Source organism: Pseudorasbora parva, chromosome 14 (genome assembly GCF_024679245.1).
Source record: "Pseudorasbora parva isolate DD20220531a chromosome 14, ASM2467924v1, whole genome shotgun sequence".
NCBI lineage: Eukaryota > Metazoa > Chordata > Actinopteri > Cypriniformes > Gobionidae > Pseudorasbora > Pseudorasbora parva.
In genome coordinates, this window is record NC_090185.1 from 23327391 (window position 1) to 23339799 (window position 12409).

General features: G+C 35.9%; 1 protein-coding gene across 20 annotated transcripts in view; it reads right to left on the reverse strand.

The window, feature by feature from the left end:
• The window catches only part of celf5a (cugbp, Elav-like family member 5a), a 285909-nt gene that overhangs the window by 162472 nt on the left and 111028 nt on the right, over positions 1–12409 (reverse strand). The window lies entirely within an intron of this gene.

Here is a 12409-nt window from a genome sequence, read left to right on the forward strand (position 1 = left end):
GAACCTCACTGGTTCTTGTGGAATCTCAAATGTGCTGCGTAACACGAGAATGAACCTCACTGGTTCTTGTGGAAGCTCAAACGTGCTGCGTAACACGAGAATAAACCTCATTGGTTCTTGTGGAATCTCAAATGTGCTGCGTAACACGAGAATGAACCTCATTGGTTCTTGTGGAATCTCAAATGTGCTGCGTAACACGAGAATGAACCTCATTGGTTCTTGTGGAATCTCAAATGTGCTGCGTAACACGAGAATGAACCTCATTGGTTCTTGTGGAATCTCAAATGTGCTGCGTAACACGAGAATGAACCTCATTGGTTCTTGTGGAATCTCAAATGTGCTGCGTAACACGAGAATGAACCTCATTGGTTCTTGCAAAAGCTCAAACGTGCTTCATAATGCGAGAATGAACCTCACTGGTTCTTGTGGAATCTCAAATGTGCTGCGTAACACGAGAATGAACCTCACTGGTTCTTGTGGAATCTCAAATGTGCTGCGTAACACGAGAATGAACCTCACTGGTTCTTGTGGAAGCTCAAACGTGCTGCGTAACACGAGAATAAACCTCATTGGTTCTTGTGGAATCTCAAATGTGCTGCGTAACACGAGAATTAACCTCATTGGTTCTTGTGGAATCTCAAATGTGCTGCGTAACACGAGAATGAACCTCATTGGTTCTTGTGGAATCTCAAATGTGCTGCGTAACACGAGAATGAACCTCATTGGTTCTTGTGGAATCTCAAATGTGCTGCGTAACACGAGAATTAACCTCATTGGTTCTTGTGGAATCTCAAATGTGCTGCGTAACACGAGAATTAACCTCATTGGTTCTTGTGGAATCTCAAATGTGCTGCGTAACACGAGAATGAACCTCATTGGTTCCTGTGGAAGCTCAAATGTGCTGCGTAACACGAGAATGAACCTCACTGGTTCTTGTGGAAGCTCAAATGTGCTGCGTAACACGAGAATGAACCTCACTGGTTCTTGTGGAAGCTCAAATGTGCTGCGTAACACGAGAATGAACCTCACTGGTTCTTGTGGAAGCTCAAATGTGCTGCGTAACACGAGAATGAACCTCACTGGTTCTTGTGGAAGCTCAAATGTGCTGCGTAACACGAGAATGAACCTCATTGGTTCTTGTGGAATCTCAAATGTGCTGCGTAACACGAGAATGAACCTCATTGGTTCTTGTGGAATCTCAAATGTGCTGCGTAACACGAGAATGAACCTCATTGGTTCTTGTGGAATCTCAAATGTGCTGCGTAACACGAGAATGAACCTCATTGGTTCTTGTGGAATCTCAAATGTGCTGCGTAACACGAGAATGAACCTCATTGGTTCTTGTGGAATCTCAAATGTGCTGCGTAACACGAGAATGAACCTCATTGGTTCTTGCAAAAGCTCAAACGTGCTTCATAATGCGAGAATGAACCTCACTGGTTCTTGTGGAATCTCAAATGTGCTGCGTAACACGAGAATGAACCTCACTGGTTCTTGTGGAATCTCAAATGTGCTGCGTAACACGAGAATGAACCTCACTGGTTCTTGTGGAAGCTCAAACGTGCTGCGTAACACGAGAATAAACCTCATTGGTTCTTGTGGAATCTCAAATGTGCTGCGTAACACGAGAATTAACCTCATTGGTTCTTGTGGAATCTCAAATGTGCTGCGTAACACGAGAATGAACCTCATTGGTTCTTGTGGAATCTCAAATGTGCTGCGTAACACGAGAATGAACCTCATTGGTTCTTGTGGAATCTCAAATGTGCTGCGTAACACGAGAATTAACCTCATTGGTTCTTGTGGAATCTCAAATGTGCTGCGTAACACGAGAATGAACCTCATTGGTTCTTGTGGAATCTCAAATGTGCTGCGTAACACGAGAATGAACCTCATTGGTTCCTGTGGAAGCTCAAATGTGCTGCGTAACACGAGAATGAACCTCACTGGTTCTTGTGGAAGCTCAAATGTGCTGCGTAACACGAGAATGAACCTCACTGGTTCTTGTGGAAGCTCAAATGTGCTGCGTAACACGAGAATGAACCTCACTGGTTCTTGTGGAAGCTCAAATGTGCTGCGTAACACGAGAATGAACCTCACTGGTTCTTGTGGAAGCTCAAATGTGCTGCGTAACACGAGAATGAACCTCACTGGTTCTTGTGGAAGCTCAAATGTGCTGCGTAACACGAGAATGAACCTCACTGGTTCTTGTGGAAGCTCAAATGTGCTGCGTAACACGAGAATGAACCTCACTGGTTCTTGTGGAAGCTCAAATGTGCTGCGTAACACAATGTTTTGCATACCATTTTTGGGTAAACTATCCCTTTGAGAGAGTATAAACTTTGTACATATGTTAAATTCTTGGAAAAATCTGAAGGTCAAAGTTTTTTTTTTTTTTTTTTTTTTTTTCGTAAGATGGCTCTGGTGTTACAGTATCTGATTGTATGATGGTTCACGACAAAGACTTGATCAACTCAATGAAAAACATCTCATAATATAAACTATTAACTTTATAAACTCTATAAACTATTTTAATTGCGATTAGCTTGATAGGAGTTCTAGCTAGTGTTATGTTTTAATGCTTATAATTCAAAACAGCCTAATAAATTCAATAAACATCTTACCTTAGAAGATTTGAAACAAGGTTAACCGAACTCTAAGGAGAAATTTACGATTTTTAAGAACGTTCTTGTCCGGAATTCAAGTTCTTCTTAAAAACAACATGATTTTAGGAATAAAAAAATATTATTTACTTTATGCTTAAGTTAGAAAATTAGAAGGTTAGAAGAATTGTATTCTTATGAATGCTCCATAATCCGCCCCTGCTAAGAATAAACCGACCTCTTAAAGTCAACATGAAATGATTTTTCATAATACAATTCACATGTGCACTGAATATTAACGTGAAGCAGGGCTTTATTTTATCACAATTCCCAATTTGAACAGCATGCGAAGTTAGCAGAGAAATCATTTCAGGTGATGAATCATGCACAAAGACTAGGAATAGTTAACAGCTCACTGGAGACAAAGATTATCAGTGACGACTTCAATTATGGTCTGTTTATCTCACAAAACCACTGTGTCGTTTCAAAAGACTTGTAATATAACGGACATGTCATTCAAATCAGTTTGGAGGAAAATGTACTTTTAAGTCATTTTTGTAACTTAAAAGTTTGAGTTCCTTCTCACTTCAAAAGAAAAAAGTAATAAAAGGCTTCATTGAAATGACATGAGGCTGAGAAAATTATATGATGAAATAACCCTTTATGAAAACGAACACTACATTTTGAATTCACATTGTCTTAAAGTAAACCTAAAATAAAATTCTTCAACAAACAACCACCAAATTTGGCTGAACTGTAGTTTTGGATCTGAGCTGAGTCAGTCAGAGATTGGCCTTCTGAATGCGGAATGCTTTATTCGTGTCAACCTGTGGTGGGTTGTTACTGAATGATCTTTTGACACAGACATACATTTCTTCTAGGGGTCAGAAAAGCTTTTGCTGTCCTATTTCTTTCATAAAGCACTCCTCCTACATGTGTGTGTAGAACCATTTAAGCGTTCCTTTTAAAAGGTTTTCAGAGAGAAATACAAGTTAATAAAAGGTAAAAGTGGGCTGCTTCTGAAGGCATTTCATTCAAGGCTTGATGATTTGTTGTGACCTTATAAACTGCAAAGGTTTTTGGTTACTTGTTTAAGATGTACTTTATATAACCTCTATAATTGCCAGTCCCCCTAAGAGTATAAACAGCCTGTAAATGACTACAAATAGTTAGTTGAAGTGTATAATTTCACCAGTTGACTCCTCACAAAAACCCACCCCTTAGTTACTGTTGCTATGTCTGATAAGCTAAAACAAACTAAAAATTCAAGCAATAAATACAATTTTAAGGCTCTTAAATGTGTCATGACATGCAGCACGAGAAACAATCATTTTTCTTTTTACTACTAGTTATAGCACTAAATAATGAATGAACATCAGAAGGTATGTTGTATCAACCGCGGAAAGTCACTATATATTAATAAGATTTGAACAATGTATTGGTATGCTATTCCATAAGTCAAAATACTATAACTTACTTATTGCCTCTAACCCCCCCCCCCACACACACACACACACACACAAACACACTGATGTAACTTAAAGGGTTAATTCAGCGATTAGCATATGGCTTTGTATCAGTAGAAACCCTGGAGTATATTCAAATGATTGTGCCAACCCCCCCCCCCCCCCCCCCCCCCCCCCCTTCATTTTATTTCCGGCAAAATTCCTCCAATGATGCAAATTGACGATATTTGCCAGATATTTACAGACTCATCTTCCCAGCCCTGAAGTACCTCTTTAACTTGCAAGCTATTGGAGAATTGTTCACAATAGCTAAAAGCATTCTAGTATAAAACACACACCAATTCCCAATTTTACTGTGAAATACATCCAATTAAGCAAGTAAAATAAGTCACAAAATCTTTATGAGTTTGAACATACAACTTTTTTGTTTCACACACTTCAGCTTCAAGTGAGTTTGGACTACTTAACATTGGAGACACAATGGCAGCGGGTTTACTTGGTAAATAACTTTTAACCTAAAGTGGTCTTACTCAGACCGCAGGCTGCTCATTGCAGTCCTCTACAATAAAAATTCACCTCACGTGCAAAAGTTCCACCGCACTGAGGTCTTCCTCAGCAACAAACTCAGACTCTGGCACTCTTGAGTGTGGTCATTGCAAAACTTCCCGTTCATTTATTACTTTCTATTGCTTCCGATAGAGTCCACCAGGGCCTGGGATTGAAACTGCAAGGACGAAATCACTTTCCCTTGGCCCTCGGCTCCCGGCGGAGAACACAGATCCCTTGCTCCCCTCCTTCTCCCCACTTTCTGTCTCTCCAGTCTCAGAACAGCTGCTCTCTCCATATTATCTATCCCCCCTTCGTTTGCCTGCCCTTTTCTTCTAATCCTCACTCCCGCATGTTATAAGTCTCCCTTAGACGCTCCGCCCGCTTTGGCGGCTACTGGGTTGTTGTTTTGCTGCTGGCTGGCATTTGTCTATTGTTCGACTAAGTTTTCAACTCCCCCGATACAATATGATGGATTTTGACTTAGCAAGCCAGTTTGCTCAAAATGAGGCTGAAGTCCGCATCAAGAGTTTGGAGTGGTAATTGGCTTGTCCTTTAAATTTGGAGCAACTTTCCAGCATCAAACATTTTAATTATTAAAAAAATGTTAAACCTGACAAAAAAAAACGCAACGAAATTGAAACCAGGAAATAATAGCATATAATTGATACTAAGGGTGTGTTCACACTTGGCATGTTTGGTTCGATTAAAACGGACCCTGGTGCGATTGCTCTGTTAATGCGGTTAATTTGATCTGTTAATGCGGTTAAAGTGCAACCGCTGACATCCAAAATCTGAAAAGATGGGTCTCGGTCCACTTCCAAACAAACTCTGGTGCGGTTTGAATCAAATTTGAATGCAACACGGACTATATCCATGTAAAGGAATTAAAAACAGGAAGATGAGACCCTAAAAAGGACAGAAAGCTCACACATACATGTTTTTCTCGTCATAGCCGCGATGTTGCCCATCACAGTTCGGCATCAGAACCGCGCCTCTTCGCAGCAGATCTTCATTTGTGTGTGTTACGGAGGGATTCCTGACACTATTTTGACTCCTTTACACACCCTCTCGTACATACAATTGTCCCAACAATTATACGGTTTTCAAGGTCTATCCACGTCATTACTGCAATGTGGATGGTTCTAATTGGCTCAGATGAAATGCACAGTCATGGTAAATTTCCACATGTCAGTTCATGTGATGCACATCTCCATAGACGTGTCACTTGTCGACGCTTTTACCCCCCGGAATTAGGCTCGTAGTGACCTTCCAGATGTGGAGCAGGTGCCAGCTTGCCCAGAACAACAAGTCCATCTCTTAAGGTGGCCATTGTACACCATTCTCAACACTGATCTGTAATACAGAATATTGCGCACATACAGATACACAGTCTCTCCAAGGTTGGAGCTGATTAAGCTCCAGTTCTAGCCAAAACATACTGATAACGTGCTTTCTCTCAATGAGAGGTAGAGAAATAGTGCAGGCAATATTCACCTTGACTCTTTAGTTTTTCGGTAAGCTCTGCTTAAAATATACGTAAGAAAAACCAACCAATCAGGTTGTAAACGAATCCCTATGCCTTTAGGTTCTGTATTTTTAGGTTCAGTGTTAAAATGCCAATGTGAACAGTTCGGACAACCAAACGAAGTGTGAATACACACTAAAATAACACTGATTCAGTCATCATTTATGCATCCTCATGTCAGTTCAAACTATATAAAAAGGGAAGCAAAGTCAAAGCAACAGAGAACATGACACAAAAGCTACAGCTTTCACAGCCCTCCTACTTATTGCATTAATGAAGTGCACTCTGACCTCTAACACAATGGCCCAGAGCCTGGTAGTCCATCAGCTTTTATTGGACTGCAGTAAATCATGTCTTTGCACCGGGCCCTTGGCTGATCTAAATCATTGTAATGAAATGCATGATGTCAGCAGAGGGCTAAAGTTCACACACTCAGTCAATGCACTGGCCAGGGCTAGGTACGTAGTAGCTAAACTAATGCCGAATCGATTTGAAAGCGCAGAAAACATTTGTATCTTCAAAGAAAGAATTTAAAAGTGTGATAAACTATCCAGATTTACAGTATAAGAAGTAAATCTTTTGGTAGAGTTTTAAAAATAACCAGTGACTATTTAGTCCCATTACATGAAAGCAATGACTGTAACAGTTGCAAAATGACTTAGATAGTCAGCTAGGTTTTGCAATTTTGTAAACATGCCGGTAGTAAAAAAATTTTTTTTTAAAGTCTAGAGTCCTCTTCAGCTAACTGGCATTCTGGCTCAGTGCAAACCACTGTACATTATCCATTGGGTCATTACATATCAAATCAACCAAATGTTGGAAACTAGGTAAAATATTGTTTCTGAAAAAAGACACATTAGTGAAGAAAGGCAAAAGATGAAATGCCATGGGTTGATATTTAATTTATATATCAAAAAAAGTATCATTAATATGGGTAAGTTTCACTAAAAATATTTTTGGGCAAAAACCTGAGAAAACTGCATTTTTGTCAAAGACTATTCTGGACAATCTTGCACAGTCCCGTAGCTCGTCCTGGCTCGACATTTCATTCAGTAACATTCAGTTTTGATTTATATGCCGTTTAATGTTGGTGATCGCGTTGTTTTACACATGAATATGATTACATATGTGATTGCTTGTTTCTGCAGCTTGTTTGCATGTGCTTTGATCGGGAGATTTAGTGCTCTTTCAGAAGATGCGTAATAGCGCTACCTAGAGTATAACAGTGAAGGCAAGGACATTTCCGTGTTTGGCTGGGAAAAGAGATTCTTGTTGCATTATATGCCAATGTTGAAAATGTAAAAAGCACTTTTATTTGCATGATCCCACTATGCCATGTCACAATTTTGGTTATTTAACCATGCAGTCATATAAACTTTATGTAACCATGCCCCGTTGACTTCCGGTTTGTATTTCCGCAGAATGAAGTAATAAGATCTTACAGATTTATGGATGAAAAGCTTGTTTTTAAAATCGTAAAGTCTACTTAAATTTGTTGTGACATCCGCTTCAAACACTGTGATGCTCATGATAACTTTCTGTAAACTCTACAATGAGAAAATCCAATTCACCATCTTCGACAGCGATGCCATAGAAATATACCGTTACCGCAAAAACAAAAGCTCAAACACAACATTTTAAAGATGGCTGTGCTCTTGTTTCTCTGGCTCATAAGGTCTATAACTAACTGGCGAATCTTGCTTTGAAGACACAAATCTACTCTTTTTTTGGTGTTAAATTACCTTCAAACAAGGCCTCATTTACCTTCTTTCACTCTCACAGTCTCTCTGAAGCTCTCTATGGGCTCTGATCACTAATCAATACAAGTGTCACATTGTGGTGGTCCTTCGCCTCTAGCAGGAGTTGACAATTCAGAGCTTCATTATGTGAAATCCATTAAACACCTCAGTTTCAGCAATGTGGCCCCCAAAGAACACGCTTCTCAAGAAAGCCTTATATCATTATGGAATAAAAACAATGTGAAGCTTATCCAATTTAACAGCAACATCTGGGAATGCTGTGACCCTACACAACATATCTTGTTTGGTTTTGCTATGGCTTAATAACTCTGATCAGTTTGGGCATCAGTCATGGTGGTTTCCAGGCTCTTCCAAGGCTTTTCCCACAGGGAGTTGTTCACCTGCTTACAGGGTTTTCCCGCTGCTGGATCACGGTTCTAATTTACCCGATTAGCTAAAACAAACTCCACACTTCTTCACATGCTCCACCGATTTATCATGGTCAATCTCCATGTCATGTAGTTTACGGGAGTAATCCAATATGAAGAATATAAGGGAATTGTTCCATACACTGCATATCAGCAAGAAGCAAGATACATCTGTGATAGTGGAGTTATTCACATCAAAAGAGGAGTAAAGAAATCATTTGATCAGCCCCACAGAAAATGGAGCCCTTTACTGAATCTTTTTACATTTTTATCTGTAAAGCAATCTTTCAGATTAAAGACTGAAATTAAAATAAAATGTATTTTGAAAAATAAATCGTAAAAATCGTAAACAATAAATATTTATATTTATAATAACAATTAGGTATTGATATATTGAACAGTCCACATTTCAAGTCCAATTATTTAATAAATAATAATAACAATAATAATATTTTTATAATAAGTAGGCCACACTAAGCATTATTATTATGAATATAACAATTATGATATTTTGTGTATATATATATATATATATATATATATATATATATATATATATATATATATATATATATATATATAAAGAAATTCTTAATTATTATTATTATGACTCAGTTTGTAAAAATAGTTATTAAAAAATAAATAAATGATTAAAATTATTAAAAAATAAACAATAAAAACAATAACAATAATAATTAGTATTATTATAAATAACAATTAGGAATTCTTTGTAAAAAGAAACTATAATCCATTTAAGTTTTTAAACAATTAAATATAATAATAATAATACTTATTATTATTATTATTATTATTATTATTATTATTATTATTATTTTTATTATTACTTTGTAATAAACAGTAAACAATTGTTTTTGTACAATTATTAAATAATAATAATAATAATAATAATAATAATAATAATAATAATAATAATAATAATAATAATAATAAGTATTATTATTATGACTGACTTTGTAAAACAGCTGTAAAAAGTAAACTTTTTATTTGTTTAAACATGTATAAATTATTGTATGATAATAGTAAACAAGATTTTTTTTTTACTGTGTAATAACAAATAATGATTATTATTATTATTTTATTATTATTTTCTAAAATGATTATCTATTGTAGAACAAAAGTTGCATTTAAACCTGGAGTATTGCATAAAAAACATGAATAAAAAAATGTCAGTGAGTACAAAACTGTGACTAAATACTGATAAAAAGAAAAGACTTTTAGTCTCTAAAAGAGTATTATTATCTGAGACAACACAAAGATTTCGAACACAAAGGCCGATTATTAGACACATGTAAACTGCCTTTGACGAACAAAGACTGGCTTGCTGATTTGCATTAATATCGTTGTCATTAGTCATTATGAGGTCATAAAAGACACGTGACAGAACAAGAACAGTGTTTCTATCATGTTCAATAAGACGGGGAATAAACAAAAGAAAGAGGCCAGACACCTTAAATAGCACGTCACATTCTTCACAGGGGGAAACATAGCTAGTATTCAAGGGAGAGTCTCGCTGCAAAATATCATCAAAACAAAGAGATTCAGAGAATCCCTCGCAAGCCGTCTTTGAGGAGGGAGAGAAATCTCACATCTCTGACAGCCTTTGTGAGGGCAGCCTGTCTGTTTGTGGTTGGGGGAGGTGGGCTGATATCAGCACGTGCTCGCTGCTGCTGCTAGCATCTCTGAACTCGGCTTCAAAGGCATGTTTTGGCAGCAGCTTTCATACCGTTACACGCTGGCCCACTGCTGCTCTCCCGAGAGGAAAGACAGACAAGGAACAAGAGGAATAGAGAGATGGCCCGTACCGCCTCATCTACACGCAAGTTCGAAAGTCCCGGCGTCTTGGAGTTGAAATAAATATTAGTTTATTGCAGTTTGATCGCAAAGAACCTACTTTTATATTCGAACATCACGGATGGGGATCGGCTCTGTTTGGTTCATAATCTGCTTATTTCCATTAGTGACTCAATTCACGATTCTTTTAGTACTTAAAGAAATGGTCCTACTATATTATTATTATTATTATTATTATTATTATTATTATTATTATTATTATTATTATTATTATTATTATCAAAGAACAAATTATTAACCAGCTGTGGCCACTTATGTTTATAATTATGATGATGATTATTATTAATTACTATTATTAGTCTTAGTATTTATTATTATTATTAATAATAGCCTAATGATAATAATGATAATTATTATTATTAGTTTTAGTATTTATTTTTATTATTATTATTATTATTATTATTATTATTATTAACATTATATTAATACTATATTATTATAATTACTGTGGCCACTTATTTTTAAACAATTTATTTTGTTATTATTGTTATTATTTATTATGACTTGTCATCTCTTATATTTGTTAAACAAATATTATATATTATATTATTATTAAACTATCAATACTATTTTAAGCAATTTATTATTAATAATAATTATTATGACAAAACAAAATTTCAACTCTTTTATTCATTTAACAATTATAACATTATTATTATTATTATTATTTGTAATAATTGTTAAAATTAGAGTTAAAATTAATAATAATAATAATAATAAATTGATAAAAAATATAAAAGCGTTGACAGTTCATAATTAAATAATAATAACGATTAAAAAACAATAATAAACAATTTAATAATAATGTATTTTTATTATTATTATTATTATTATTATTATTATTAACAGCAACAATATTATTATTATTATTAGTTTTTAAAAAACTGTTGACAGTTTATTAATAATAATTAAAATGATTGCTTTTTTTTTTTTTTTTTTTTTTTTTTTTACAATAAACCCTTCTTTTATTCACAAATGGGAATCATAAAGGTTCTGGTTGTTCTGCTTGGTTCCATAAGCGACTCAATTGCTGCTTTGAATCAATCTGCCCAGTGTAATTCTCCACGTTAGCTGAGAAGTGATTTTTTTCATTTTTGTAATGAAACAAAATGGATATTATAACTGAAATACAACCAACTTATCAGAATCGAATGAAAAGCTTATGAATCGCCATTATGGGTGCCTGAACGATTATTATCAAGACTTAACGAAAGTAATTACTTGCAATTTAGTGAATACTGTAAATCAAGAACCACTCTCAGCAATTCATTATACCAATACAAACTGCTATGTCTGAGATTTTCGACAGATTTTGACAGATTCATAAGCCATTTCTTTGTTTATCGGACTATTAGTTGTGCTGTATGTTCAATTCAGATTCAGTGGGGCACAGTGTAGGTTACACTGACATTATTTAGGCTTGTCTAATGTCACGAAAATCAGTATTCACGTTTCAGTATTTAAAAAAAAAATGGAATTGGTTCTAAATAAGATGCAACTCTCCGTTCCGAAAACCGAACGAGCATAGTCTTCAAAATTCTCAACCCAAAGTTGATGCAAAACGATACTTTGCAAAAAGCTGTGATTTTGAAAAACGGACAGACTTGTCCTATGACTGCACTCAATACATTTTCTTGCACGGTTCCCTGAGAAAAGCTGCAGGTTAGCGAGGTTGGGCGGATGTTTAAGGAGGTCACGTAGGAGTGATGGATTAAAATATCTGTACCAAATGAACCCTGTGTGGACACAGCTGTCTCGGCCAGAATGAAAGTCATTGCTCAGAGGGCCGGCGACTGGGCAGCGCAGTGCGGAAAAGTCTAAATGAAACCAGCAATCCCTTCGCTGGTAACTTGCCCTTTGGTCTCCTTTTCTTCTTTGACCACTCAACTGTTAATCACCATGCAAGTTCCTACAAGATAGAATAATAATGGAAGGGAAATTAAAAACTGAGAGGGTTTGAGAATAGCAAAAGTGCTAGATGTGACGTCTCTGTCATGTATGACTATTTTGGAGATTTTAATGGGGTAATTTACAAAGAATGGACTGTGCCTACTGATAGAGGCCTTTATTTGTGTGTTACCTTACGCACTCGAATTGCAGCTCAGATTCTTTACACAGAACAGACAAAACAAAACAAAAACCAAACAAAATTAAACCTAAAACAGAACAAAATCAACAAACAAAACAAAGCACAAAGTAAAAGTAGACAAATAAAACAATAAAATTC